Source organism: Sminthopsis crassicaudata, chromosome X, assembly GCF_048593235.1.
Source record: "Sminthopsis crassicaudata isolate SCR6 chromosome X, ASM4859323v1, whole genome shotgun sequence".
NCBI lineage: Eukaryota > Metazoa > Chordata > Mammalia > Dasyuromorphia > Dasyuridae > Sminthopsis > Sminthopsis crassicaudata.
Genome location: NC_133623.1, coordinates 67563004 through 67570957, shown reverse-complemented (window position 1 = coordinate 67570957; position 7954 = coordinate 67563004). Strand labels below are relative to the sequence as shown.

The 7954-nt window shown below is 45.4% G+C and overlaps 1 long non-coding RNA gene across 1 annotated transcript in view; it reads left to right on the top strand.

The window, feature by feature from the left end:
* Positions 1 to 242: 242 nt before the first annotated feature.
* Positions 243 to 7954, top strand: part of LOC141549241 (uncharacterized) — an 11880-nt gene continuing 4168 nt past the window's right edge. Inside the window, exons 1-2 of the long non-coding RNA XR_012484293.1 lie at positions 243 to 322; positions 7453 to 7530. This is a non-coding gene — a long non-coding RNA (uncharacterized LOC141549241). The remainder of the gene's footprint in view (positions 323 to 7452; positions 7531 to 7954) is intronic.

Genomic DNA, 7954 nt, shown 5'->3' with positions numbered 1-7954 from the left:
CAAAAAAAACAAAGAAGGTAGAAAAGAGAGAAAATAGTTTTTTGTTAATTGAAAAGAGTGAATTACTTCCAAAAAATTTCTAGGGGAGCTCAGCCAAAGGAGTGTTTTTGAAAGGAGGAGGTGGCAGGGTTCTGACGGGCAAAGATGGGGGCAGAGAGAAGAAATAGCTTAGCTAGAAGGAAAAGCATGGGTAGATTCTGAGATGGGAAAGGAAATTGTTGGGGAGAGATGATTAATACATCACATGGGTGCAAAGAACTGGGGGAGAGGATGTCACACAGGGAGAATGGGCATAATGGTCATGGAAGAGAAGACTGGTAAGGTAAGTTGGAGCCAAGTTATAAATTATAAATGTAGAAAGTAAGTAAAGTGTGTGTGTGTGCATGTGTGTGACTGTGTGTGCATGTGTGTGACTGTGTGTGTGAATGTGTGTGTATGTATGTATGTGTGAATGTGAGTGTAAGAGTGTGTGTGAATGTGAGTGTAAGAGTGTGTGAATGTGAGTGTGCGTGCATGTGAGTGTGTGTGAATGTGTGTGCGTGTATGTATGTGTGTGTGCATGTGAGTGTAAGAGTGTGTGTGAATGTGTGTGCATGTGTGTGTGCATGTGTATGTGTGAGTGTGTGTGCATGTGCGTGTGTGAGTACATGTGTGTGTGAATGTGTGTGAATGTGTGAGTGTGTGAATGTGTGTGCATATGTATGTACAAGTATGTGAATGTATGTGTGCATGTGTGTGTCCGTTGTGTGTGTGTGCATGTGAGTGTAAGAGTGTATGTGAATGTGTGTATGTGTGTGTGAATGTGAGTGCATGTGTGAATGTGTGTGTGCATGTGTGTGAATGTGACTATGTGAGTGTGTGAATGTGTGAGTGCATGTGAGTGTGTGAATATGTGAGTGTATGTGTGTGTGCATGTGTGTGTGAATGTGTGTGTGAATGTATATGTGAATGTATGTGTATGAGTGTGTGCATGTGTATGAGTGTGAGTGTGTGTGCATGTGCGTGTGTGAGTACATGTGTGTGTGAATGTGTGTGTGTGAATGTGTGTGTGCATATGTGTGTACAAGTATGTGAATGTATGTGTGTGCATGTGTGTGTCCGTTGCGTGTGTGTGCATGTGAGTGTAAGAGTGTATGTGAATGTGTGTGTATGTGTGTGTGTGAATGTGAGTGCATGTGTGAGTGTGTGTGTGCATGTGTGTGCATGTGTGTGTGAATGTGACTATGTGTGAGTGGGTGAATGTGTGAGTGCATGTGAGTGTGTGAATATGTGAGTGTATGTGTGTGTGCATGTGTGTGTGAATGTATATGTGAATGTATGTGTATGAGTGTGTGCATGTGTATGTGAGTGTGAGTGTGTGTGCATGAGTGTGTGTGTGCATTGCGTGTGTACATGTGTGTGTGAATGTGTGTGTGTATGTGTGAGTGTGTGAATGTGTGTGCATATGTGTATACAAGTATGTGAATGTATGTGTGTGCATGTGTGTGTCCGTTGCGTGTGTGCATGTGAGTGTAAGAGTGTATGTGAATGTGTGTGTATGTGTGTGTGAATGTGAGTGCATGTGTGAATGTGTGTGTGCATGTGTGTGCATGTGACTATGTGTGAGTGTGTGAATGTGTGAGTGCATGTGAGTGTGTGAATATGTGAGTGTATGTGTGTGTGCATGTGTGTGTGAATGTATATGTGAATGTATATGTATGTGTGCATGTGTATGTGAGTGTGAGTGTGTGTGCATGAGTGTGTGTGCATTGCGTGTGTACATGTGTGTGTGAATGTGAGTGTGTGTGTGCATGTGTATGTGTGTGTGCATGAGTGTGTGTGTGCATTGCGTGTGTACATGTGTGTGTGAATGTGTGTGTATGTGTGAATATGTGTGTGAATATGTGTGTGAATGTGTGTGTGTGAATGTGAGTGTGTGTGTGAATGTGAGTGTGTGTGTGTGAATGTGTGTGTATGTGTGAATGTGTGTGTGAATGTGTGTGTGTGAATGTGAGTGTGTGTGTGAATGTGAGTGTGTGTGTGAATGTGTGTGTGTGTGTGAGAATATTTGAATGTGTGTGCGTGTGTGTGTGAATGTGAGTGTGTGTGAGTGTGTGAATGTGTGTGAATGTGTGTGAATGTGAGTGTTTGAATGTGTGTGTGTGCATGTGTGTGAGTGTGTGAATGTGTGTGTGTGCGTGTGTGAGTGTGTGAATGTAAGTGTGTGTGCATGTGTGTGAGTGTGTGAATGTGTGTGTGTGTGTGTGTGTGTGAATGTGTGTGTGTGTGTGTATGAGACAGCACATCAGTGTTAATTTCTTTTGAGCTAGAGCTACAGGAAACTCATAGTGGAGGAAAGTCCCTTTAGCAAAGCAGATTGATGCCTTCTCTGTAACTTAGACTCTTCTGGAGTTGCCCGGAGCCCACAGAGATGCTCCTGACTTGTCCAGAGTCGTATGTGTCAAAGGGAAGACTCGAACTCTGGCTCTCTCTCCATGATGCCTTTCATCTTCAGATTAGCTGACAAGAACATTTCATGAAGCCCTTTGCGTATGCAGGGCCATTTGGATTGCACTTGACGCCACTCCTGGGAGTCAGAGAATATAAACATCAGGCTTCTCATTTTAAAGATGGCCAAACTAGGGTTTTGAGAGATTGTAGTTCTAGAACTAGAAGGAACTTTGGCAGCTGTATAGACCAACCCCATTCATTTTACAGAGAAAGAAGCTGAAGGCCAGAAAGGGCAAGGGTCTTACCCACAATCACACCGCCAATAATGTCTGAGACAGAATTCGAACCCAAGTCCTGTAATCTCTCTACCAAACCACATTTCCCCTAAAATCCTCAGAGTCAGAGAATGTTGGAGATGAAGGAAGTCTTTGAGATTCCCCAAGTTCAAGCCCCCATTTTACAGCTGAGAAAACTGAGATCAAGGTCCTGGATCTGCTCCTTCTTATGTCTCCCCTGTAGGTGCTCGGATTGAACAGTTGTGAGCACAGGACAGGAAGCAAGAGATTCTGGGTATGATTTCACCTCCCAATGACAGCTTGGTAGCAGTTTTCCTTCTGTCTGTGAAACTGTCCCTGGCAAAGTCACTGGGAACTTTGCTCCCACTTATAGGACCATAGATTTGGAGGCATAATGAACCTTAGACAGCATCTAATGTAACCCCCCACTAATTTTTAAGCGAGAACTAGAGGCCATCTGTTGGGAGCTTGCTCTTCTCCCCAGTTCTATGTCTCAAAACCTCTTGACATCATTCTCCCTCAATTCTTCTTTCTTTTACCCCAGCCTTGGAGGAGGAGGAGGTGACCCTTCTCTTCTCCTTGCCAAAGCCAACCACTCAACTTGTGCCTTTGATCCTGTGCCTTTAAGGAGCCTGCCCAATGGGCTGTCTCCCCACCTCCATCTAATCTTCAATTTCTCCTATCTACTGTTTTTTTTTGTTTTGTTTTGTTTTGTTTTTACCAACCAGCATGCCCAAGTCTCCCTATCCCTAAAAAAAAGTTTTCTTGGGGCAGCTGAGTGGTACGGTGGATAGAGCACCAGCTCTGAAGTCAGGAGGACCCGAGTTCAAATCTGATCTCAGACACAACACTTCCTAGCTGTGTGACCCTGGGCAAGTCACTTAACCCCAGCCTTAGGGGGAAAAAAAATCTTTCTTTTGAGTCTGTCATCCCCTCAAGCTATTGTTCTCTCTCTCTCCTCCCTTCCACAGCCAAACTCCTAGGAAAATCTCTGTATCCTTCCCTCCTGTCACCTGCCACTTATTCCACAGCCCCTTCCAATCTAGCCTCTGTCTCCATTACTCAGTGGAAGCCATTGGCCTTCTCCTGGCCTTCTGCTCTCCCTTAGCTTTCGTGACATTGCTCTCCCCTTCCCTGAGCATTTTGTTTGTTTGGTTGGTTGGTTTTTTTTACAGTTTCTCTGTGGGGTCATTATTCACGCCCCATTCCTAAACTTGGGCGTCTGCTCTGACTGGACCCTTTTCATCTTTATGTGCTTTTGAATGGGCTCTGATGATCTCAGCAGTTCCCATGAATTCATTTTTCATATCTACACAAAGTATTCCGCAGTCGACTGGTTGGACCCTCGTTTATTGCCTGAGCCCCAATCTCACCCCAATAGTGTCTCCATCTGGGTGCCCCACAGGCCTCTCAAACTCCATACACCCCAGCCAGGACTCATCATCTGGCCTCCTGCAGACCCTCCTCTCTTCTCTATGACTGTCCGGGACTCCACCGTCATCCCAGGCACCCTGGCTTCAAATGTTAGTGCCTGTCATTCTTCACTCTTCAACCTCACCTCTTATCCAACCTGCCTATAATACTTCTCTTTTGTATCGATTCCTCGTGGGCCCTGCCAGCAACCATGTTCTGGCCTTCATCACCTCTGAGCCGGACCATTGCAACAGCCTCCTCACTGGCCTCCCCGCCTCCAGTTTTCCCTTCTTCCATACAACTGAGGCAGTTAGGTGGTTCAGTGGATCGAGGCCGGACCTGAATTCAAATGAGGTCTCAGACACTTCCTAGCTGTGTGATCCTGGGCAAGTCATTTTATCCTGTTTGCTTCAGTTCCCTCATCTGTAAAATGAGCTGGCGAAGCAAATGGCAGACCACTCCAGTACCTCTGCCAAGGGAACGCCAGATGGGATCACAAAGAACCAGACCCGGCTGAACGAATCACGTTGCCCATCCAATCGCTAAACTGATGTTCTCAAGTTGCATCATTCCCCTGCACGCAAAATTCAGCTAGTTCTTCTGTTTCCCTGGAGGATAAACTACAAAATCCTGTTTGACATTTGAAACCCTGTATAACCCGCACATCACTTGCGTCAAAGTCAATCTAAAGAGAGGCTCCTAAGGAAGGAAGGAAGGATCAAAACCCACAAATGAACATTATCCATGTTCTACTGTGTTCGATCTATTTTGTTAAACCTTCCCCAGTGGCATCTGAATCTGGTTCGGAAGGCGTGGGGCGACGATTGCTCCCCTTAGCCCATTTTCCATTTAGCCACAGCCTTACACGACGTTCCTTCCTCTGTGTACGCACCTTTGTACGTTATGTTCCCTACCCTTGATACTTCTTCCTTATCTCATCTCCTTAACTCAGAACCTTCCTTTCAAGTTTCAACTTGGCTGCCACTTCCTACAGGAAGCTTCTCCCAATCTCCTCAGTTGTTTATTTTGTATTAATTTATCTAGTACAGATTATTTATCCTAGGAAAATGCCATTCCCTTGAAGGCAAAATGGTTCCATTGTTGTGATTTGTACCTTCTACATAATAGAGGAAATAAATTAAAATAGTCCATCTAGTTCGGTTTATAATATAGGACAGCTAGAGGGTGCTGCAGGGGATGTTCAAATCCAGCCTCAAATACTGGCAAGTTGGGCAAGTCACTTTGCTGTGTTTGCCTCAGTTTCCTCATCTGTAAAATGAGCTGGAGAAGGAAATGGCCAACTGCTCTAGTATATCTGTCAAGAAAACCCCAAATGGAATTAAGAAGAGTCAGACAGAACTGAAATAACTGAACTTCAATACAATCTGGGTAAGAAGACATGTCAATAATTCTGTGTTGATTCACAGTTTATTCTCTGGTCATTCTCTGGACTTCAAGTTTCTCCACGTTCCCAGCATGCTTTTCCCTCGGTCAAATGACCGAATCAAGGGATGACCTTTATCACACCCTCCTCCGGGCTGAATAAGGATTGAGGCCTAAGCCAGTTCCCAGGAAAACAAGAAAGCTTGAAGGTCCAGAGTATGACTGCTAGATCACTGGATCTCACACTTGTGATTCAGGTGAATCCCACAGATCACTCAGCAGGTTACGAACTCTTGAGAGAGCAACAGCACTGGCCCCGGAATCAGGAGGGCCTGAGTTCAAATCAGGCCTCTGACATTTAACACTTACTAGTTGTGTGACCCTGAGTAAGTCACTTGACCCAAGCATTAAAAAAAAAATTGTTGAGAAAAAGGGACTTGTGCAGAGGCCAAAGGTCACGTAGTGGATGACTTTTGATGAGCAGTTGCAAGTGAGGGCTTGTTTGAGCAGATATATACTTGAATGTGAGTCCACAAGTGTATGTGTTTGTCATATCGTGGAAGGTGCCTCAGTGTCCTCATCTGTAAAATTTATATAATAATACTTGAACCACTTATTGTATGGAGTTGTTTGGAGAAAAGCACTTGCTAAAGTACAAAGTTGGAAACTAAGACCCAGGAAGTCTAAGGGACTTGTCCAAGTTCACACATAGGGACCTCAGAGATTATCAAGTCCAACCGCCTCATTTTACAGATGAGGAAACTGAGGGAGAGTAACCTACCCTTGGTCATGTAGATAATAAGCCACAGGACTGGTATTCAAACCTAGGTCTCCTAACTCCAAATTCAAGCAACAGAGGAGAGTGGAAAGGGTGCTCATCTTGGAATCAGGAGACCTGAATTTAAATACTAGTGCTAGCACTTGTTAGCTACAGCATGTGGAGGCAATAGTGTACAGTGGAAAGAAGACAGCATCTGTCCTCTGGTCCGAGAGCCTGGGTTCAAACCTTGCTCGTGACGCTCGCCTTTGGTGCTTAAGTAGCCCAGTGGCTAGAGTGCTGGATCTGGACTTAGGAAGATCTGAGTTCAAATGGGGCCTCAGACACTAATTAGCTTTGTGACCCTGAGCAATTTCCTTGACCTCTGTCCATCTCAGTTTCCTCAATTGTAAGATCGGAATCATTAGCTTACATGAAGAAAATAGAGAAGGAGAAGATCAGTGAATTGGGCCTGCAACTAAAAAAGCTAGAAAAAGAGCAGCCAAATAAGTTCCAATGAAATACCAAATTAGAAATTCTGAAAAACAAAGGGGAGATTAAGAAAATCGAAAGTAAGATCAAGATCTTTACAGCATCTACCTCCCAATGTTGTCGTTAGGGTCAAAGGAGATATTAAATGTAAAGTGCCTAGCACAGTGTCTGGCACATAGTAGGTGCTTAATAAATGCTTGTTTCCTTCCTTCCTACTTACTATCAGGGGAATCTCAGGTAAGCCTCTTACCCTCCTCGGGCCTTGGTTCCCTCTTCTGTAGAATGAGGGTGTTGGATTAGATGACCCATCTTAGCTTTTGGAGCTTTGATCCTATGTGTGACCTTGGACAAGTCACTGCCCCCAGGCCTCAGTTTCCATATCAGTAAGATAAGAGGCTTGGACTAGCTGTTTCTGAGGTTCTTTCTAGCTCTAGATCCTTAGGCATGACCTTGGACTTACTATATGCCAGGCACCAATTCTACCCTTTAACCCCTGGCAATACTCAAAGATCCAGGAAGGACCCCTTTATAGCTCAGTTTCCTCACCTAGAACATGAAGGAATTGGGCAGTTCTAGATGTAGAGGTCTACGCTCTCTAAGCAAGGAGCTCCTCCCTCTTTGAGCTCCAGATTCCTTATCTGAAAAATGGGGACAATCATATTCTCATCCCCTATTCCACAGGGCCTGTGTGAGTACTTTGCGAACTCGTGTTCTGGAGAAACATGGAGTGTTGTACGAGCAGCTCGGGGACTGGGGAAGGTGAGAAGGTTCGGGGACCTTGAGCTGGGGATCGGGGATGATTCAGAAGGTGCTGAAAAGGGAAAGCCCAGGGAACTAGGGCAAAGTGTTTCAGATGGCTTTGAAGCAGGCATGCCAGGATCTCATAAGTGGCCCACGGTCTGGGGAGCCTCAGGGCCTGAGGCGTGATCCCTCCAGGGTGGGCTCCTCAAGTGGCAACTAGGTGGGGAGGCGCACTGGCCCGTGATCTTGCCAGGCGGGCAGGAAGACACCCTGGCACCGAGTGCCCAGCCACATAGCCCAAGAGTGATGGGAATTGAGAAGGGACAGCCTCAGAGGGCGGGGCTTTCCTAGAGCAAAGGTCTGGAAAGTGGAAGAGGAGCACAAATAACAGAGAACCAAATGAGGTCTCTGAAAATGGTGGGCATCCCAGGGCTGAGAGAGG